Source organism: Macrobrachium rosenbergii, chromosome 31 (assembly GCF_040412425.1).
Source record: "Macrobrachium rosenbergii isolate ZJJX-2024 chromosome 31, ASM4041242v1, whole genome shotgun sequence".
NCBI lineage: Eukaryota > Metazoa > Arthropoda > Malacostraca > Decapoda > Palaemonidae > Macrobrachium > Macrobrachium rosenbergii.
Genome location: NC_089771.1, coordinates 10751111 through 10776110, shown reverse-complemented (window position 1 = coordinate 10776110; position 25000 = coordinate 10751111).

The window sequence follows — 25000 nt, the reverse complement described above, 5'->3', positions numbered from 1 at the left end:
TTCCAATAATGGAATGCCCTTTTCCCTGATATGTTCAGGAAAATCCATGAGCTCTCTTATTGGTGAGATACCGACTGATCTTAAAATGTTAATCTTGTGAGAAGGACCTAGCCTGTCTTGGAGCCATGTATATATCATCACAATTGCTGCACGGAATCTTGTAACTCCGGCTTCTTCCCTTTTTATTTAAGTATACGTTAATGAGCGAGCTTTGATGGATTTGGGATAATGGAAGATAAAAGGATTGTTAGACCTGAGTTGTTCTGTGGCTTTGGTTGTTTTCATCATATGTTAAGCTTTATTTTGTTGTTAAAATCTATTTGTCTTTGTGAGGGACCTCTGTAGTATATTTTTATTCAGTTTGTTAATAGCCTTCTGATAATGTGTGGTGGGTAGAAGCAGTTGGACAAGATGTTGACGGATCGTGTTGAATTCTTTATCTAGGTACCCATCTGAACATATTCTAAGCCCCTGAGGAATAAGTTGCACCCTACCATTGATCTTTACAGATGACATCTCGAAGCAAAAGCATTAATATAGGAAACAGCGAAGGTGGGTTTTCTATATACTGTGAAGGCATATCTGTTCTGTGTAATCTTATGATCAGTACATCTAGGAATGGCAATTTTCCTTCCTTTTCCATTCTGTTTTGAATTTTATGGTCGGAAACAGGAATTTAGTCTATTAAAAAATTCATTAAAGTCTCCTCAGCTATTGTCCCAGAAAGTAAAAATATCATTTACTCTAAGCCAGATCATATTGCGGGGTTGATAGACTACAAAATTTCTGTTTCAAAATATTCCATGTATAAGTTTGCTAGAAGGGATGATAGACTTCCTATGCTACAGCCAAATTTTTTTTGTTTGTAATTTACCATTGAAAGAAAACACGTTCTTAGTTACACAGAGGTTGATAAGTTTTAGAGTTTTATCTATGCCAAGAGGAAAATGGTCTTCACATGGTTGTAACTGCCTTTCTAAAAAAAGACAACACGTCAGCGATCGACTTAGTAAACAATGACTCGACGTCTAGGCTGAGAAATTTGATGTTATTTGAGGGGATGTTTAAACTATTAAATTTTTTATAAAATACTCTGCCTGTTTGACGTGGGATGATGGTTCCTAGAAAGGGTGATAACAGGTCTGCTGAGCCATTTTGATAATTTACACATGAAAGAGCCCCCTGCTAGATATTATGGGGGCATAAGGAATCCATCTTTATGTGTTTTCAAGAAGACCAAAAATAGGGGAGAGAGGGGTTGATTACCTTGAATGTCTCTAGTAATTCAATGTCCTTATTGCACCTTATGGTTCTGACTGATTTGTTAATTGGGCAGCAATATTTGTTGTGGATCTTTTATTAATTTATCATGTATCCCACATCGTTTACAAGTTCTTGAACTTTATTGATGTAACGTCTCCTTGTCTAAAAGAACTATTTTTAATCTTTGTCAGATTTTAAGATGATGATAACAGATTTTCCTTAAACTAACTAACGCATTTTCAATCTTTTCGGGGGCGTATTTTTGTTGTTATTTTGCTCCAAGACTCATTTGCATTCCAAGGAAAATGCCTTTGAGACAAGCATCTGTTTTATCATAATTGTTTTTGCAAAATGTTCATCAAATGCAACTAGGAAATTAAGATTACCCAAGGTTGCTGGTTTTAGTGCGAATGAAACCCCAAGATTTAAAACGGTCTGTTCTTCTGCGATGGATGGATAAATTAGAATGTTCAGCACATTTTTGACGGAAGGCCAAGATTATTCCCTAATAGCCGTTCCTAATCGTCTTTTTAATTTGTTGCGCAAATTCCTGGAGTTGGACTTCACTGTTTTCAACGGCACCTGATAGCACAAAATATGAAAGATATCTGTAACCATCATTCCTGAACATGTTCAGATTCCTTGCAGCAACTCTAATGAGGGGGAGAGACGGGCAGGTCCTAGTCACAAAGATTAACGGCACAAAAGATCGATATCTTTGCTTGCGAGAGTTCAGGGATTTTTCTACACATCAGGGATAGAGGCCATTCCATAAATTGGAGAGGGCGGAGCTGGTTTTTCAAAAGTAGCTGTTCATACAAAAGAAAGATGTTGAATCTTTGTTCATCAATCAGACCAACAATATGAACTTGTCAGGAGGACTTTGGAAACGAATGAAATCGACGGGTTAATCCTTAAACCTGTTCTCAAACAGGTGCTCCAGGAAACACGACACCAGACGAATTGCAGAACAGGAGTTTATTTTCCAAAAACTTTTTCAGGGAATTGCCCTATTTTCCTACTAATGCACCTACATATGCTCTTGTATATATAATTCGTAACATTTCATTTGTCCATATTTTTTACTGAACAGGTGTTGAAGGAAGTGCTGGAAATGTATTTAATGTCTCAAATAGTGTTTTTGGGCCTTTTGTATACCATATATATATATATATATAAATGCCTATATATATATATATATATAAAATGTATATATATATATATATATATATTATATATATATATATGTGTGTGTGTGTACATGTGTAATGTGATTGTAATATATATATATATATATATATATATATATATATATATATATATATATATATATATATATATATATGTATATATATATTATATGTATATATATATAGTATCCTTATTAAATTATATATATATATATATATAATATATATATATACTATATATATATAAAATGTAAATAAAATAGCGCAAAATATATTCTATATTAATATATTTTATATATATGTATATATATAGATATAATACTGTAACATTCCTTTTCCATATATATATATATTCAGTATATATTTATATATATATATATATATATATATATATATATATATATATAATATAAAAAGGTGTTAAAAGTTATTTTTCCATTGAAATGTTAGTTTTCCAGCACTGTTTTCTAAAGCCCCTGTTCATCTTTGATATGTAGATGAAATGTTACAGAAGTATATATACCAAGCATATGTATTTGTAGAAAAAAATAAACAGATGGATGGAAATTTTGAGTGAACTCCTGTTCTGCAAAAAAAAATGAATGGTCGTTTAAGAATTGCAGGGAAGAGATGGCTCTTTTATTACTCCAGAATAGCAACTCACTTACAAGGGGCTGAGATCCGGTGAAGAAAATAGAAATTTTGAATATACTTCAAATTATGAAATAACTATGGTTAAAGCAAACTAATAAAAATGTCCACTTAAAATGTATAATTGTAATAAATAATCATAAAAGAAATAATTTTAAGGAGTTATTTCTGTGATAAGCCCAATCACTATTCCAGTTACTTTACTAAATGTATAATATTTCTACTTTCCCATAAAGTCAAACTGGTAATTCTAAATATACTTAATTTCTTATGCTTTGATATTTCACAAAATTTTTAGAGGATTGTAGAAAACAATTCTAAGACCAGTAATCAAGGCAAATAAATTTTCTTTTATTTACAGGTTATGGCAAAGCAAAACAATGCTTTAATTGGCAAATTCAGGTAATATATATATAAATATGATAGAACATGCTATATAAAAAATCTGAATATCAGTGAAATTACAATATTGAAAACCTGTTTCTTCGATATATGATAATATTTTATATAAAGGATAACATTTGTAATTATATAACATATATCTTTCATTTAATATATAAATATGTTGTATGAAGTAGTCTTATTTTCATAGGATGATAATATTCAATATGTATTTATATATATATTATATATATATATATATATATGTATGCTATATATATACATAGATATATATATATATTATGATATATATCATATTTCCATATATATGTATTCTGCCCATGATAATGTATATATACATATTATATTATATGATAATCATAGTAAAAATATTAATATATACATACATATATACTATATATTTCTTTATATATATAATGTATATATGTCATATATAATGGATATTTTATGTATATATTGTTAAAAAGGTCAATAAATATAATAATAAATACCATAAAAAATATGTATTGTGAATAGACTTATGTAAAAATAAAAGATGCTATTACATTATATATGAGTATATTTTTCTATATTTCAGAATACAGTATAGCAAGGGTTTGTATTTATCATGATATTCCATTTATTAACGTAAAAAAAACTTATGCCTGTCATTGCCTAATGGGATTCACACAAATAGAACCCTTTTACGTGATTACTGTGATTTTTTACATGTATGCTATATATATATATATATAAATATATATAACCATTTATATAAGAATATATTTTATTATAATTATATATTATATATTATATATATATTATATATTATGTATATATTATTGATTATGTTTACCTGTTTTACTTATAACTTAGCATAAATATATATATATATAAATGATGGTTATATTTATATAAGTATTTATTTAATTATTTTATGATATAATATGTTTATATACAGGCTATTTGCATAATTTAAAAAAAATCATTGATGAATATGTTATTTCCAAAAGCTAAGGGTTACTAAGATACCATTCTGTGTTTTAATTGGTAAAACAATGCCTTTTTTCAGTGAGTCATTGCTAAAAGACCTAGTTCAGTGTGGGTGCTCCAGAGACAAGGGGGGCATCCTACCTGATTACATGTGCTTGGCCATTTACAGATGTCCGAAAAAGACGACGATTAGTGTTCCCTTTGTTCCTGGAAATCCGAGAAGACTTTTCATAGATGGTGCCTTATTATGCAAATTGAGTTCAGTATGATTTCAAGGATTAGATCCCTTTTGTGCAGATCCACTTTTCCTGAAGTATTCTGTGACTACCAGGGACTCATTCTTTTTATAAAAAAAACCTGAATGCTTTAATTAACTTTGTTTAACATGTATAAATTCAATTTATGTATGTATGCATGTATGTATAGTATGTATGCAAGTGCATGTATATATGTATGTATATATATGTATATATGTATGTATATATATATATATATATATATATATATATATATATATATAAATATATATATATATATATATATGTATATATATATATTATATAATACAGTATAAAATATATAATATATATAAATATATATATTTATACTTGCAATATATATATTATATTTGAGATCTATATATATATATATATATATATATATATATATATATATAATATATATATATATATATATATATATATATATTATATATATAATAATATTATATGTATTGCTTTATTGGTATATGATAAGTATACGTTTCATATAACATCTATGTGTATTTTACCTATTCTGGTATTTATATTTTCTTTATCCATTTTATATAGTCTCGTATTCCTTCTTCCAGATATATGCCTTTATCACCAACATGATTTCTCACTATATGTATATATATATTGAATGATATAAATAATAATATACAATAGTTTACTACATTATCATTTTTATAAAAACTTGATTTTGATGATATATAGATATATATATATTTTTCTATCATTAAAATGGGTATCCAAGATATATAAATAAATACAAAACAAATATATATAAAGATATACACTTGGTAAACTTATCATATAAACTATTCATATCCCCAGCTATCATTTGTTAAGTTATTTGTTTTGACGATAATTGACCTTCATAAATATCTCTATTAATGGTTTGACATATAGAGTCGTATACATATAGATCTATATATAAATCTTGAATATGAATCATAGTCGTATATATAATTTCAAATAAGTTGATTCAAAGTAACATGGAGTTAACTAATATACAAGATCTATATATATTCATATACTATTAGGTTTCTTATATAGATTTAGAAAATATCTGCTGTAAAATATGACTTATTCGATATTTTGATAAAATATAGAGATTTTCTGTTGCTGAAGATATGGTGCGGATTATACATGTATATATAATATATAGACCTCCATACTATTTTATATATATAGCTCTTATTATTCTCATATATATATATAAAAAATATATAGACAACACAAACTAGTAAAATTAATGCATTATTAATATATATATATATCCCTATATATATATATATATATATATATATATATATATATATATATATTATTTATATTTTTCACTATTTGCTATTTCCATCTGACGTTCAGTCATTTAAATGGAGTTTTATTAGTATTTGAGTAACAATTATTCACTGTAAACAGTCTTTCACATCCTACGGCATATGACAATTCCTGCTTGTCCAAAAAGCTTGTAACATAAAATTCAATTCATTTTAGATACCATCCAGTTTGAATGAGGTTTTTCCCTAGCCCGGGCTACTAATCTTAAAACATTGAGGTTGATAACGTAATATATAGTATATATATATATAGCAATATCTTTATATACTATAACTATATATATATATATATTTAGTATATATTTAAGGTTAAACATATGCCCATATATCCTATATATATGATTTCCAATGACATTTACTAATGACACACAACACACATACATATATATATACCATATATATATATATATATATATATATATATATATATATATATATATATATATATATATATATATATATATATATATGTTACAACTGTTTGGAAACAGATAAGAATGTTCCAGGTAGTAGTTACTACTAGCATACCGATTGGTCTATCTTCAGAGGCAGTGGAAAAGTTCAGCCCTTTAACAGCGAATCATTTCCTCTCTCTCTCTCTCTCTCTCTCTCTCTCTCAGCTCTCTCTAACGTCACAAAGATCTTTCATTCTCGCATGGATTTCTCCTCTCTCTCTCATTCCACATTAAAAGAAAAAAATGGGTCGTATAAGCAAAACTGGCAATCTTTCCTACCAAAAATAGATTTATTATTTAAAAGCAACCCTCAACAAGCAATGAATAAACAAAGCAAAGATTAAAATGCATCATAAAGTTGAAATTGTCAACTAAGAAAACATCTAACTCAAAATTTAGTCTCAGTCCAACTAAAAAACTGATTGTGGCTAATAGCCTGCAAATTCAAAAAGGGTCTCAAATATTCCATTATAGACTTTGTAAAGTCTAAGGTCTCATGTTAGTCTCCATAAAATACTAGACATTGCAAAGGTTTTAAGCCACTGTCTTTCTCTATGATCACACCAGCATGATAACATCATGTTTTGCCTAAAAGTCATCACCACAACCACAACCATGACATCTGTCGAAAAAATGAACACAGATAATACTCCCAAAAATATATAAATGCAAAAACATAATAATGAAAAGTCTAAAATGCATGAGTAAATAGCATACTGGTAAAATATAGAACACAATAAAATAGAATATTGAAATAGTAAAATGCTACATCCACTTCCCACAAAATCAAAAATGTCTTGAAATATGGTAAAAAAAAAGCATAAGTTCAAAAATGTCTTGAAATATGGTAAAGACCATAAATCCACAATTCACATAGAAAAACGAAGAGTCTGAACTGTACCTTATTCTGCCAATTCTAGAGCTCGCCACACTCAAAGATAATGTCTTCACGATCCCGATCTAGGTCTGCTAATGAACGACCGAACTAATTTTTTTGGGCAGAATTAGACACAAAATCGAGATTCTATAACACTGAACTAATTGTACGCGTTTAATTGACCTTTTGGTCATATGACCCAGCCCCAAAATGTCTTTCATCACAAGAACTGCTAGATGATCAACTATATGAATACAACATTTATAAATGACGGCTTCAAGAGTACCATCCTCGCAACCAAAAATTCTTATCATAGAGTCTACCTTATAACATTACGGTACCATATTTTATTAGTGTCTCGAATCCACCACATAAGGGAATTACTTTACTCAATTAATTCGGCAAGTAAAACAAAAGCATATGTATAAAACATTATGGGCTATGTCAATTAGTAATTGTCTACTGAATACATCTATATAGATGCCTCATGACTACTTGCACATCTACTGGGGGTATTGTCTTTGCACTTGAAAGTCTTGAACAAATAAATTGTTAGGCGTTTAAAACTGCTCCCATTGGTAAAACTAGCAGAAAAATAACCACTAAAATCATTAAGACAGCTGGAAGTAAGAAAATATTCCGGTACCATTCGACCATGAACTAATCCTCGAACTCTTCCATCGGCTCTCAGTCATCGGTATCTCTGTCGAAGGCACTGGAACTTTCGTGATTGTTATGCATATGACGCATAAAGTCTTCTCGAACTGTTGAACACAGCACGGCTAAAACAAAAAGTCCGTAGAAGGATTCTGCAGAGTTCATCAGAAGCTTGGACCAGCGAAAACGTCGTCCTTCTGGTTAAGGTCTTGGCACATCGTCGGATGGGCCTTCGGCGTGCAAAACAAGGCAGTTAGAGTTCTGTGAAGTTTATTAAAAGTATTCAAAAAGGTGCAAGAGAGAGAGAGTATTATCATCTGGCTATCAAAGGAACCAAAGACAATTCACAAACACCCCACAGACACAACTTGCAACTGGGGGCATTACTGTCATACACATACATCTCCCAACCAAGGTACAACCTGTCTTATAATCAAATGTTGCAAACCCTGATATTGATCTTACCAAATATGAACATGATTCTAAACCCTTCCATAGAAACTAAGTTCAAAAGCAAATCGAAAAAGGTCTAATTAACTAAAGGCTTGTGAGTGTGTTTAGGTGATTGTATACTATCAATCCCCAATCAGACAGTCTCACCTTTTAAAACATTATAATACAAATACAAGTCTCTCCTCCGTAAACAATACTTTTACCATGTAACTCCGGTTACTAAAACATTTTCTAAATCCAACAGTTGGAAAAAATATGGTTTTTGCATGTCACAAACCATCTCTCAAAATAATTGCTTCCACTTGCATTTGCACTTCTGTCCTTAGAAAATCAGTTTCTTTCTCAACATTAAGAACGGTAACGTTGATCGTAACGATGCAATTGTCATATCAAGATCTTCTTCAAACCGTTCATTGAAACTGGACAAATCATTCAAAGAACGTCTCATTGTTTCCTATTACTCAACTTCTTATTACTTTAACTGATTTAACTGTTTCTGGAGCTACGAAAAAACTTCTGCTACTATTGACCAAACTCCCAAAATACATCGCCTCCAATAACGCAGCAATCACGCCAACACCTAAGAACTAAGGTGCTGCTCTTTACTTCTCCCTATTCTCCATATTCATCTAAAATTAACATCGAGACAAAAAAACAAAAAGAAACAAAAAAAAAACAATATTATATACAGTATATACAAATATCAACCCATTTATCCCATCAAACTATATACAAATGTTCCATTACATCTCAACTTTCTTTAACTTTGAAATATGAGTTAATTTTGTCACACTGGTAAAAACATCTTTTACTACAAATCTATTCCTCTTTGATCTCTACAATCTCAAAAGTCCGTGGAACTTTCGGACTTAATTTATAATTCAGATCATTCCGAACATTCACTTTAACAAACACTCTATCACCCATCGAAAAAGCTACTCCTCGATTTCGCGTTACTTTTCTACCATTGCAGCGAACTAAGTTCAAGTTCTTTATTGATACGTGCAAATCTTTCTCTCTGTATTTATCAACGAAGTGACCGTAACATCACCCTGAACTCGCTCTGGTAACAAATCAAAAGGTCCTTTCAACTTGTACCCATACAAAGCTTCTGCTGGAGATATCTTAATTGTGTCATTCATCATAGTATTGATACTATCGCACTTCATCCAAAGATCTGTCCCAATGTGTATCGGAACCACCTTTAACTCATGCGCAAAGCTTCGATTACTTTCGATTCGCCCTCTCACATAACCCATTCGCTTCAGGTCTATACGGGATTATAGATACTTTCTTTATTTTTTTTTGCTTGGCAAGACCTCTTTGAAAGTCTTATTAATAAACCCCTACCATTGTCTGTGATCAGACATTCAGGAACACCATATCTACAAATTATCCCCGGTAAGAACGCTTATAGCAACTTCCCCAGCTGATTTGTATTTCAGTGGAAAAATTCGACAAAAACGAGTTAACTCGTCAACAGCTACTAATAAATGTCTATAACCATAAGCGGACTCTGAGAAGTTACCCAGAATAACCATGCACTTCTGAAACGGCCTATGTGGTACGGGTATGAACCCAAACGACACGACACCGTCACGCCACTTATTCACATTGCAAACAGCGCAACTTCTTAAAGGCATCCACTGATAAACATATTTTTCCAAAAGAACTTTGACCTGACGTTTTCATACGTCTTGTCCACACCTAAATGAGGAGAACCAAATTTACAATGTACAATGTCTAGAACTTGTGGTACTAGACTCTCTGGCACGATGATTTGTAATTTCACCCATGCTTCGAGTACTTCACAAGTTATACTTAACTTTCCTCACTAATAAATTATTCTCCAACTCTAGACCAGAAAAAGGCAACTTATACCGGATTTCTTCGGTGAAACTCCCCTAAGAAATGCCTTAGCATCTGACAACAATTTATCTTCATTTGCTTTTGTTCGAGCGTTATGGCTGAGTCCCAAGTGACATTTTCACCAATTCGTAATATAACACACAGCGTTACTTCAATATCACGAACAACAATCTCTCCTAGACTGCCGACTCACTATTTCTCCCCCGAAGTAATGCACTGTAGAAACGTGTATGTCCTCTACATGCGATATCTCAGAACTGATAATATCAGAGACATTAGACACCAAATGTTTACTGGTCCTTCTCCCACACAGGATTTACTCAATGCAGAACCTCATCCTCGACTGAAAATATCTGCTCAATGCATCTGCAACCACATTATCTTACCTTCAATGTATTTGAGGTTTGCTTCAATATGGAATTGTACGCATATTAATGAATCATTACCTTCCTAGTTCTATTAAGTGCAGCAAGTTCCGAACAATGCACTCGCGTCAACTCCGTCTGTACGTCTGTGTAGAATTCTGGAAGTTCTTTACCAAGAACCTTTGTCTGCTTTCTGAACCCGAAACTGGAATTTATGCATATCCAATGCCTTGTCTGTCTAGATCTAAAAGCTTTGCTATCTCAAAGCATCAGCGCCACCAGAATCTTGTCTAGAATTCAAATAATTATCAACTGATTCAATAAATGTTTACATTCTGTGTTAATTTCCATCAATAGTCCTTAAAATTTGTATTGCCTATACAAAATTTGTTACAATTTATGTGTAGCGACCTACTGGAATTTATGCTTAGGTCAGAATTTTCGCAAAATGTGTAGCTTCGTAACAACATTTAAAAACAAAAAGAAAGAAAGAAAAAATGGAGAACAACTAAAAGCAATTTATCCTAAAAAGAAAACTGAAAATGGGGTTACTTCAACACTGGTCTGCATATACAGAAAACGGAGCCTGTGCAACCTATGACGTCACCATCTCGAAGATGATAAGAAGACGATGATTTTGCAGAATCATCACATGCTTAATTAACTCGCAATCGCCATTAATCACACTTATTTGTAGCTTTCAACCCCAAAATTTATGCAGATCACCAGAATCTATTTGTCTGTGTAGCTTCAATACTGGAATAGAGACGGAAAAAAGATTCCCGTCTTAAACAGTAATCACGACCAATTATGACACTATATACAGAACACTGGTGATCATTCATCGCCTCTTGCTCAGTCGCCTTTACCGGCTGTTCAGAACCTTGTCAACGTTACCAATTAGTCTATTTTAAAAAAATCGACAAAACCTCACGCTGTCTGTAGCTTTTATATGGAATTTATGCATATGACAGAATTTTGTCTTAATCTGTGAAGCCACCAATTCTTTGCATGCAACTGTTGGAAACAGATAAAAATATTCCAGGTAGGAGTATTTATGCACGCTACCGATTGGTCTACCTTCAGGAACGGCAGTGGAAGGGTGACGTCCTTTTCCTCTCTTTAACAGCCCAAAGATTTCCTCTCTCTCTCGGCTTTCCACTCTCTCTCTCTCTCTCGGCACAAAGATCTCTTTGTCTCGCATGGATTTCTCCTCCACATTCCACACTAAAGAAATGAAATGGGTCGTCTAAGGAAAATTCAATCTTTCCTACCAAAAATAGATTTATTATTTAAAGCAACCCAACAAGTAATGAACAAACAAAGCAAAGACTAAAATGCATCATAAAATGAAATTGTCAACTAAGAAAATATCTAACTCAAAATGAGTCCAACTAAAAATCTGATTATGGCTAATAGCCTGCAAACTCAAAAACTCTCACATATTCCTTTATAGACTTTGTAAGGTCTAGTCTCAAGTCTCCACATAAAATACTAGACATTGCAAAGGTTTTGCACTGTCTTTCTCTATGATCACACCAACATGATAACATCATGTTTTGCCCTCACAAAGTCATCACTACCAACCATGACATCTGTCGAAAAAATTAAACACAGATAATACCCCAAAATATAAGTGCAAAACATAATAATGAAAAGTCTAAATGCATGAGTAAATAGCATACTGGTAAAATATAGAACACAATAAAATAGAATATTGAAATAGTAAAATGCTACGTCCACTTCCCCACAAAAATCAAAGATGTCAAATGGTAAAAACATAAGTTCAAAATTGAAATATGGTAAAGACCATAAGTTCACACTTCATAGAAAAACGAAGAGTCTGAACTGTACCTTTATTCTGCCAATTCTAAGAGCTTGCAACACTCAAAGATAATGTCTTCACGATCCTGATCTAGGTCCGCTAATGAACGACCGAACTAATTTTTGGGGCAGAATTAGACACAAAAATCAGATTCTAACACACGAACTCTTGTACACGCATAGCGACTTGGTCATATGATGACCTGGCCAATCGCGTGTTCATCACATTAACTGCTGAGATGATCAACTATTTGCTGAATACAATCGATTCTGCAAGTGACGGCTTCAAGAGTACCATCTTGCAACCAAAAATTCTTCCATCACACTCTGTACCTTTAACATTATATGCGGCCATATTTTAATATATATATATATATATATATATATATATAATATATATATATATATATATATATATATATATATATATATATATATATGTAATGTGGGTAACTACTTCATAAAAACCAACTCCCAACTGATTTATAAATTAATTGAAGTATTTTCATACCAATAGCTTACTGGAAAGGTGATAAACTTAGCCCCTACCTAACTTTCTCTCCATAATCCCCTTTGGTACAACTTTTGACCTTTCTTAAGAACTGGTGACTGCTTGAAATGCCTTTTAGGTAAAAAGGCAAAATGGAGATGAAGCCTGTTGAAAACCACTGGGAAAGTTGAGTTCCCCATAAAAACTAACAAACATGAGTTGCCAGAAGTCACCAGAATTTGGAAGAGCTTGACAGAGAATGGAGATTGTGACTCAGCTGCGATCTCAGTGCCCTCTAAGCACGACCAAATCTGAATCCCTGAGGGCTTAAATGTGCCTGATGCCATAGCAACTCTCTCAGAACCCTACCTGGCATCAAAAACTAATGCATGTCCCCTTGCAAGCTCCATTATTGAGCTGACACACATGGCCCCTTATGGCCACTCCCAGTGCCATTCAAGTGTGACCCACTAAACTCATCCCTCCAACCCTGGCATATACTTTAGACAAGGCTCTCCAACGCTACTTTATAAGGTAACATCCTGATTCAAGGTTTTTTTAAAACAGTCACACAACTTAAACCTTTTAAACTAAAATTCATTTCCTTTTCTGAAGTGCATTTTCTCACAAAGTCCTGGCTCAGTTAGCCCCAGTGTGAAGTGTTAATGTACGTAGCTCGCACCAGAATCAAGTTATCTTGGCACCATATGTCTAACCTCTAGATTTGCCGACATCATTATAATTTTCGTACATAACCGGTTGCATTCTTCAAATTGCAGATGGTGTCGTGAGCTGTGGAAACAACTGCTTTGTCTTTTGCTTTTTGCAATGACATCCTCACTGCCTCATATCATCGGGGCCCCTTCAAAGAGGAACAGCATTTATTCTTCAGCACTTGAACGCTTCCTGAATTAATTAATCCTGCGGCAGAATATTACTTTCCCTGCCTGTCATTCCCAAGTCTTCTGAGTGACATGATTAATTGTAAATATATTCCTCTTTAAAGTAACTTTTAGATGTTTACCTGCAACAATTCCTTGTTGAAATACGGCTTTCAGCCCAACTGTTTTCTTATTAGGGTACTCACTGGCCTAGAAATTGCAGTCAGCTAAGCAAGGTGAAATAGTGATTCCCCTGGACTTCAGTCAGATCCCCTGATTTGATCCCGGAGCAAGGGATAAAGTAAGTAGTCAGTACGAATACTCTAAAAGTGGTGGCCCGGCTCAAGATCGCAATCTGGATCATTGCAAAGAATCTTCTTGCAACGTGCAGCTCCCAACCAGTAGCTTTGCTAAGGCTGGCTGAGAGATTAGAAACGAATCTGGTAACATAAACCTAAAATAAGCACAAGCAAACAAGTTTCCACAGCATAAGTACAATGTTATTGTTTTTGGCTTATCATAGGTGCAAATAAAATCGTGACTGTGAACAGTGTTAAGAAACAATAAGCCACATGCACGCTAACAAGATTTTTTTATGGCAAAGAGAGAGCGTATTTTCCAAAACACAAGCTTGTGACTAACATTACGATAGTTCAATGTCTTAACTTCTGAAGTAAGAAATAAGTGATAAAGAAAGGAAATTGGGCTTAATTTCCATGTGCTTTGGACAATTTGTCGTCCAAGAATTAACTAGGTTACACTGGAAATTTGGGCCGTGAATTATAGCCCATCCAGAAATTTTCACTTCGCTGGAGTAAATATTTCTCTCTCTCTCTCTCTCTCTCTCTCTCTCTCTCTCTCACGATCATTGTAGCAAAAGCGTTAAGTTTTCTTAAAAATCTTGTTTCAACATAAAAAGAAAACCTTTTCATTTGCAGACACGTGAGCCATTGTCAACTCCTGAAATCATTGCCTTTTTGACCGACATTTAACTATAGGTAATTAAGAGAATTTGTACACATTCATAAATCCCGAGTCTCCAAGCCGGGAACCCCATTCTTTTTCAGAACTTTTCACGCGAGATTTCTCTCAAAACAAACAGCACGTGTTCCACCCACCTGTTTGCCTTCTTTGTCAACACCACATGTGCACAACCATTGTGTAAATAACTGTGGTGTGTAGTCACGTGCCAGCCAGGCAACTTCCATAAGTAGAATAATACATCGCAGACATGACCATTAGAAAAATATTCAATCTGTGCATGATAGCTGTAAGCATTTTGTACTCGTCATATTAAGGAGAATTTATTTACTTTGTCTCGACACTAAGATTAATAATAGTGTCATATTAAGAAGAAGATTAATGGTTACGTCTCGGTGCTGAGATTTATAACATGCATTATATTGTTTGCATTTGGTTACCTTCATACTGCGGGGAGGCTCAGTTATTTATGTCAAGTATGGACATGTGTTACCCGAAACTGGTTTCAAAGCGTACATTCATCTGTGCCAACCATGGGTGTTTCTCAGCACAATAAATCCGTTCAATTACGAACGCCCACGTTCTATGGACACGCTATACTAGCTCCCTTGAGAATCCTACGTCCAAGAACACGTTAAGTAACCACCTTACATTATTTTATACTCATTAAATGCTGATTAATATAATTTTCTTAGAAAGTAAAATTATTACTGCTGTCAGCAGCATAAGTTAATTCTGCAAAGTAGAGCAAAAGTCATAAATGATTTCTTTTGTTTGTAATTTGCTTTGATCTTTCACAGAGTTATTACATGTTTGAGTTCTAAGAACCCATTGCGCTCTTCAAGCTACTAATTACGTTCATTTAAGAACCGTTCTTCGAACAGTCTATTAATTACGTTCACCTAAGAACCCATTACGCTCTTCAAGCTACTAGTTACATTCATTTAAGAGATTTTCTTCAATCTATAAATTACATTCACCCAAGGACCTATTATGCTCTTCAAGCCACTAGTAACTTTCATTTAAGAGCTCATTATTCGAATAATTTATTACACGTTACCTAAGAAACCCATTACACTTTCAGTCTACTATTTGTTTCTCATTTAAGAGCTCCGAATAGTCTATTAATTACGTTCACCTAAGAACTCCTTACGCTCTTCAAGCTACTAGTTACTTTCATTTAAGAGCCCGTTCTTCTATCAGTCTATTAATTACGTTCACCTAAGAACCCATTACACTCTTCAAGCTACTAGTTACTTTCATTTAAGAGCCCATTCTTAGAACAATCTACTAACTGCATTCACCTAAGAACCCATTACACTTTTCAAGCTACTAGTCACTTTCATTTAAGAATCCATTCTTTGAACAATCTATTAATTATGTTCTCCTAAGAACCCATTACGCTCTTCAGGCTGCTAGATAGTTCATCCAAGAGCTCGTTCTCCAAACAACTTGGATAAAGACCATCCTTCAAACCTGCGAATTATGCTTAGTCAGGATAATATTGCCTGTGCCCTGTAATAAAATAAAAACTTCCCTCGACACCTCAGCAGTATGGCATCTTACTCCAACAAAATCACAGCCCTTGTCACGGCTGGGAAAACCATGGGTCTGAAGGGCCAAGAGCTGCAAGATTGGGTCACGGCTGGGCTAGAAAGAGAAAGGAAAAAAAGAGAAGCCAAGGAAAAGCGAGAAAGGAAAGAAAGAGAAGCCAAGGAAGACCAAGACAGGCAAGAAAGAGAAGCCAAGGAAGAGCGAGACAGGCAAGAAAGACTAGCTATGGGAGAGTGCGACAGACAAGAAAAGCTGGCTAGGCGGCAGAAGGATCGCACCCATGAATTCACCATGGCTGCCCAAGGGATCTGTAGCCCTGCAACCATGCCTCCACCATTCTCTGTCACTGCCACCAGCTCCATGATGCCAAAATTAAATGACCCAGAGCCCAAGGCCTGGCTTGACCAAGTGGAAGAGGTCCTCAGGAATTTCAAGCCCCAGCCCGCAAAAATCCCTATGCTCCTGTCAAAATATCTAGAGGGAATGGGATAAACCGCGTTCCACTCCGTCCCGTTAGCAGACAGTGGAAATCTTGCGGAGGTTTGGAAGGTCATAATTAAGTTCTATGAGTTCACCCCAGAAAGATGGAGACAATGTTGGAGAGGACACCTGAGGGAGGCTGGTCAAACGGGCTGACTGGGCATGCCATAAGTCCCAAGCTCTCACGCGGTGGCTAGAGTCCTGCAAGGCTACCTCTGAAGAGGGAATAATAGAAACTTTCCAGCTTGAGGACTTCCTACACTACGCCCTTCCCACCCTCACTACCTACTTCTGCAATAGGAACCCTCCGACGTTAGATGAGTGCTGCAGTTTCCTTTTCTGGGGCACTCACCATTCTGCAGCAAGTTGCTGGGGCTGTAAGATTTGGCCCTCTTCCCCTACCTCTGGTCAGCCTCCGCCCTAGAATGGGACCCCTCACAAGAAGCTCGTGTATAGCTATTGTAAAAGATCAGGGCACCCCACAGAGCAGTGGCACTCAAAGGCTACAGGAGGGCTCCCTACTTCTGCTGCTGCAACAACCGAAGCAAGAGCGGTCCCAACCTCTGCATCCGGGGAGGCCAGTTCCTGGTCTCCCAGAGAAGGTGTGACAGTTCGATCCACCAGGGATTCATCCTCTGGGGACGGATTTGATGAGGAAGAAGTGTCAGGTGCCGGAGGCTCACAGGTTGCTAAGATTAATGCTGTGATGGTTCCTGGACCTCCTGGAGGAGGGTCCATCTCATGATCTGGATTTGGCACAGGGCCAATTCTTGTGGAGGCTCAACCTCCGAGATGGATGGAGCATGGCACTGCTCAGAGCTCGCAAGTGACACTGGCAGATACTGATGGTCAGGCATGCCTGAAGAGGGGTCCGGAGGTGCAATACCTCGCGGATGGGTTGAGTTGAGCTGGGGGTCAGAGCCTCTTGGAGAGTCTTGATTTGGGACATCCGCTGGGCGTTGCTTATTTGGGCAGCCCTCCCAATTAGTGGAGTAGCCTGTCACCTTCCAAGCTCTACACCAGTACTGCTTCCCTTAAGTGTCCTTTCGTGGAGAGGGAGGACCTCATTGCTGGCCATCCTTTCATGGAGAGGGAGGACTAGGCTTGGAATTGCTTTGCATGTGCCCCTTCCGCTTACCACTTCAGCTGGCCAAAGGTGGTTTTTCTTCATTTGGTGGCATGCCAGTCAAAGTGGTTGTGCTTTGAGTAGGTGATCCTACAGTCAGGGCCTCCATTGAGGAGGTAGCATGGCTGCGAAGTGTTGTTGGGGAAGGTCTTCTCCAGAGGAGGTCCTGACCTAACAGGAAATCCACTCCAGGCCTGATTCCACTCACCACACCAAGGCAGTGAGGTAGCATGCCCCAAGGTGTCATGGCCTGGAGCTTGACTGTGGGAATGGTTTTGGTGTGGCCCTCTACCCATTTCATCTCCCACCGAGCTTGCTCATCAACCGTAGCACTGGCTGGCACTTGGGGCCTGGCGATCAGTCTAACGTCGGCTGCAGTGTCTACTGTGACTGGTAGGGCCACGGGCAGGCTAGAGCCATTAAGGAGTGCCACCAAGATGAACTGGGTATACAGCCTCTCAGGGTGAAGTATCTTCTGCATCCCAGCCGCAGAGAATGAGGTGCTTATCAAGTTGACAAACTTGCTGGCTGGGACATGATTTGGGCAGGCCGGATGTCCAGCACTATAGTGGCCAGCAGCACCATAGGATCGACAAGAGCCTTTTGTGGGGGGCTCAGTGACCTGTGGTGACTGTTGGTGGAGAGGGTTGAGTGGAAGTAGAGGGGGAGGAGTTCTGGTTGTTTGTAGTAGGCTGCTTATTATTGCCAACTTGCAGTGGCAGTCAGATTCAGTGTGCCCCACCTTCTTACAGTGGGAGCATGTAGGCTTCCTAGGTAGTCCATTCTTCGGTCGAGTCGAGCCTGAGAGGTACCCGGGAGGCACTATGCTCTGGTGAGATGTGCTGTGTGACTGGTTGCAGGCTTCCCATGAATCGGCCATAAGGCAGGCTTCCATAAGTGTGGTGGGCTGCTTGTCATTGAGATACACAGCAAGGGCCCCAGCCACACATTGGAAAAGATCCTCCAGCATGGCCCGATTGAATAGGTTCTTGAATGTAGTGCATGCATGACAGGGAGTCGAACCAGCAGGTACTGGTCTAGGTCTTGTGACAGGCCCATCCAGTCCAGGACCAGCCGACTTCCTTGGCAAGACCCCGGAACTGCTGTCTCCATTTCTCCGGGGTTGTTTTGTAGGCTTTTGTTATGACCTACGAACTTCTACCATGTCGCCTCTTTGACTCTTCTCCAATGAGCAAAGGGCTGCCTTAGCTTTTCCTTCCATGTGCATGGCAAGCACTAAGGCCCTCTCTGTCTCGGTGGTGTTGTAATTTTCAAAGAGCGACTCTATTTCCTCCAACCATGCTTCTGGTTCTTCCTCAGTCCACTTGGGGACTAGGGAATTAATGCTTAAGATTGGAGCATTTGGTGCAGCAGGTGAGGGGTTGGAGGCTTGTTGGATAACCATAACTTCAGCATTTTCCCTTCAAGTCTTCACCAGCCCGAGCTCCTTTTCCTTGAGGGCTAATTCATGCTATCTTCCCCTCTCTTCTCTTGCATCTTCCAGCCACCTCTGTTCTTCTTCATATTTCCTCTGTTCTGCTTCATACTTCCTCTGTTCCTCCTTTTCCTTCCACTGTTCTGCTCTTTTTTCCTCTCTTGCTTGGCCAAGTCATGCAGCTGTTCCTTGACCTACTTGGCGAGTTCTTGTCCCATGAGACCTGCCTCCTTCCCCAGATCCATAAAGGCTCTGTAATGTTCTGTCACCATGGTTCTGGTAGGTAAGGGCATCTACTTGTTGTGGCACCTTTTTAGTAAGGTGGCACTTTGGCTGAGTGTGCCGTGCAAAGGTCATACTGTTAGCACTCTGTATCTCTAGGTCCAGGTGTAGCTTATGTAGTCACAAAGGACTTTTGTCTTTAGTGGCACTATGGTGCCGGTGTGTTCCTAGGAATCTACACTCATCTTGGAGTACAACTAATTGTACTAAGGGAAAAAAATGTACTCTGCCCAAGCAGAGTGTAACTAATAAGTAGTAGAAAATGGGAAGGTAAGAAGAAATAGATAAGTAAGCGCTTCAGTTTGAGACAGTGCCTCAGATTAATGGCACTGTGGAAAAGAAAAATAAATTTTGGTTGCTTTGGCCCTCGTGGGTGACTAGTTCCTAGGACCAGCTGTGCTATTTCCTTTCATGTGGAGGGAAAAAGGCTTTTATGCTTGAGTCTGGGTAAAATACGTACCCCACTCGTGGCAGACAGTTTTCAACAACTATGGTTAATCTTAACTTATCGTCATCTATCTGTGGGACATAGGTGTTTCTTTTTATTTGCTTTATTTTAATTAATTATATTCCTATGTCGGCCCGTTCTTTCAATGCAGACTGCACATACATTTCTGAGCTATCTTAAAAGCTTACGTAAGTGGATAAAAGAAATGGAAGAGAGAGAGAGAGAGAGAGAGAGAGAGAGAGAGAGAGAGAGAGAGAGAGAGAGAGAGAAAAGAAAAGTATCCAGCAAGAGTAGTTCGCTCTGCCTGAGTAAATAAGGAAGATTGGAAATGCACACTAGCAGGTTTCTTTTAATTTTTTTTTTTTTATATTTTTTACTTTGGCTATGTTAGGTAATGGGTTGTTTTGCCAATATTAGCGTGCCTTATTACCATTCTCTTCTTAAGTCTTAGGCTGATAAGTATGGTTAAATTATGAGGTTCTCTTTTTTTCTTTTATATAATTCCCTGCAAAAGTGTACCTTTGTGTAGGAACTTTTGTCACATTTCCTAAATAAATTATTCCCTGACTGAATTATTAACTTTCTTTTACTTGTTGCATTAAATCCTATACCTAGTTTTCCCTGTAATTGAAGTATATTTTTTTTTCTAAGATTTGAGAATATGGTAATGCACGAATCAAAGTAGTTTGTTAAGTTGAGCACATGAGGCAGACGTTATTTGTGAGGTCACACAGGAAAACAACAACAACAAAGTTTTAAGATGGCGGCTACTGGATGGGTCACGTGACCACACACAGCTGATGGCTCAAGACACAATGGCTTACTGGAAGCAAGGAGACGCCGACTGGTGGAGGCATATACAACCTCCCACCTTTCTTTGTTATGCTATTGCAATACAAAAGAACAAAACACTCGAATTCCTCTTACAAACGAACGAGGCTAATGTGAAAATGCAAGTTTTAACTTAGAATACCACAAATGCGAGTTATATTAAGTTATAAAGACGGTAAACGAGGTTGTTATGATTTCTCTTTTTTTTTTTTTTTTTAGCCCCGAAATTAAGTCCTACTGCTGTCTGCCATATTTACTGCGGGCCCTTCACGATACAAAGGAATGGACATGTGATGTCCTTACTGGCCTGGTTTACGTTAATGTAAAAGGCAAATTATGAAATTGAACGCTGATACTGTTCATCTGCGATATTAATGGAAAATGAATTTGATATGATTTCCCACGAGGTAAAGTAATTCTCTTGGTTTCTCTCAATCGTGGCCTTCTCTCTAGGGCTGACACAGTTGCTGCTTTGTAAGAAATATCCTATGGACTTGTAAATTGTCCCTCCTATCTTACGAGAGAAGCGCTAGGCACACACCCTCCCAATACTGTCATGCAATAGCTAACTAGTTCAAAAATTTAATACCATGCATTAATCATTGGCCGGCGAATAGCGAAATATTAAATCTTGACTTGGTAACTTATTACGAATTGGACTGGTATGCACCTGTGGCAGGCGGTAGCTTTCGAACACGGTAAACATTTCCTTATTATTGTAAATTGCAAGTAATAGCTGCTCTCATTTAATGCACACTTTCCTACCTACCCTTATTATTATAACATTGGTATTCTTAATATTACTTACTTTGGCCTGTATCCTTGTTTGAGAGAATTTAGCATGAAATGAATATGATCTGACTTTTTATCTTTGAATTAATTCGTATTTAATCTGATTCCAAGTTCTTTATCTCTGTTTAGAGAATGCTACGTCTAATCCCAGAGATCTAGGCAAGATGTCGACACTGTTACGTGGGTCATTCGGTTGATTAGTTTAAATATTAATTTAGGAATTTATATTTCCTTGCTTAACCTAAGACCCACGTAATCCTATCAGTTAAGGCTGAAAATTACCTAAAAAAAAAAGACAGACAAGTTAACATAACTGATTTAGGTCGTCAGCTGAGACTAGATTACTGAATATAGCGATTTATTCTGAACACATGAGCTAAATCAACAACATTACTCAAATATCTAGTTCAACACAGAAAGGTATTAATTGTTTCTTACGGGAGCTAATAACAGCTCCAACTTCATCCCACTTCGGACACAAGATATTTCAACATAAAGGAGTGAATAATGCAGTGCCTTGGGGCCTCTTGTGATACATCTATAAAGCAATTTCAAGTGCATGAATTGAGGATCGTGGTATCAAGGATGCTAATTCTTCTCCAAACAAGGTTCTGGTCAGGTTCCAAGACGTGCCCAGTTCGCTGGAATAGATAATGCAGATAACATTCCTAATCAAAAGACCTCTCACTTATCATTAATTGACTGCAAGGGATGAATCTTAGATCAAGAATATTATTGAATATTATTTTAACACCATGGAGGCTAATTTATGTAATTCGACTAGACAACAATAATTGTATTCATATATTTGTCTTCATAAATGGGATATGGTTTTTCTAGGATTTTTCTTAGTCAGTGACTGTTTATGAGAGGAAAACTTGAAACATGATAAATGAGCGTTTAAGATGAAGGGGAAGACAACTGGGAGAAATTGTCATCTTCAGACTTACCGTGGAATAGATAATGCAGTGATCAATTGCATCAGAAGCCCTGGATCCATCGAAATGGCAATTTCCCTTGCTGTTTGATAAAGGGTGGAGGGGGAGAGAACAAAGGTGGGCTATGAGAGATGCCTGATACGCATGTTGCCTCTCTCACGGTTGCTTTTAGACTCTCTCGAAGCTGGGTCAGTCACTGGGGTGTTTGCTTCAAACTCCTCCCCCAAACTGTTTGGCGTTGGCGCAGGTATTATCTGAGAAATGAAAAAACTCGCCAGTACAAAGGTCATAGAAAAGTGAGCTTAAGGTACAATCTAGCTAAGGGTGGTCCTAGCAAAACCTATCCTGTCTGATATGTCGCTAACTAAAATTCCTACCCATTTTGACGGCTGGGCTTTTCAAACAACAACTCCTTTTCTTGCTCCCCTACCTAGTATAGCCTCTTACTTTAACATAGAGAAAGCTTTTTGATATATTTCTATTAAATCAAGGAAGGAGGCCAAACAGTTGGTTCTGAATATATATAGTATATATATATATATATATATATTATGAATATATATATATATATATATATATATATATACATACATACATACATACATACACACACACACACACACACACATATATATATATATATATATATATATATATATATATATATATATATATATATATATATATATATATATATATATATATATATATATATATATATTACTGCTTCAGTGTCATAAATAATTAATAAAAACTCCAATAAAGATATCATAGGATCTCTGAATGTTAGCTTAATTCTAGATCTGATGATATTGATTTTTCTAAGAAGTCTGGCAAGAAAGATGTTCCTAAGGTAAGTCATGTTAATAACAAGGAAATGTTAAAGAAATATTACAAAAAGTTTTGTTGTTTACTAGTTTTGGGTAATATTTAGTACTTATAAATTAATTTCCTGTTTAAATATCCATACATGTGACATTTTTAAGTAGTGATGCCACATAAAAATAATTTATAAAAGGAGGATAACTTTGTATTTAAATCCTAAACTTACAGTACAGTTCCAATCTTTGGTACCTTCCATCGTTCACCTCATTATGCCTAAAGTATAAAATTCTTCACAGTTCTCATCATCCTTTCCATTTAGAACTTCTCAGACTATACCAAACATCACGCATAACTATTCATGCGCTTTCCATGCACTTTAATTCAACAGCCTTGCCTTTTCTTTCTTGAGGTTCAACACCACATAGTTTCCGGGAAGTTTCCTTCCAGATGTGACCTAATTAGGTAAAGACATTCTGGGTCAAGTAGTTGAATCGTTACAACTTCATGAATTCAAATTCAGGAGTTCAAACTTCGGCCAGATAACTTTTTTCCTTCGTTGAGCAGGCGGGCATAAGAGTCATTTCATATTTAATTAGTTTTCTGTATTGTTTTTTCCACTTTTCTGTTTTATTTCTGTTTCACAATTTACTTTTCACTATTCCATATTTTTTTATTCTAATGGGATGCATCCCCTACTAAGGTCGCTGAGCATAATAATAATAATAATAATAATAATAATAATAATAATAATAATAATAATAATAATAATAATAATAATAATAATAATTACTACTACTGTATTTTATCAACGTAACAGGCATAAGTACTTTGATACGATAAGAAGAAAATAAACTATCGGTATTTTCCAATATCATTTAAACATTGTCTTTCGATACATTCTCACAAATATCATCCATATATCTTATGCTCAATTTCTCATACATAAGATTCATGCTGTTCAGTAATCTGTGTATGCAGTGTGTTGAAATAGTAAGTTATAAAAACAGTAAAAACGGATGCAATTAATAATTTTTGCTGACTCTAGGGTTTTAATTACAATTTAGCTGAAGCTACATTTAACAAAAAAAGTATTTTGTAAATCTTTGGTACATATAATTTGCAGAAATTGGTTACTGTTAAATGCATCATGAACCTTAAGCTACATCTTCCCTTGATAACGCATCAATGGAGTTCCGTTCATTAAATTCACACAGGTGATTGGTTCTTCAGGTAATTCCATTACCAGTCCCAGATTTCTCTAACGAAGATGTCAGGAGTCTTTGCCCAAAATCATATTTGGAAACTTAAATCTAAATTTTCAGTCTCATTTTGTCTAATCTGTATCATGGTTTT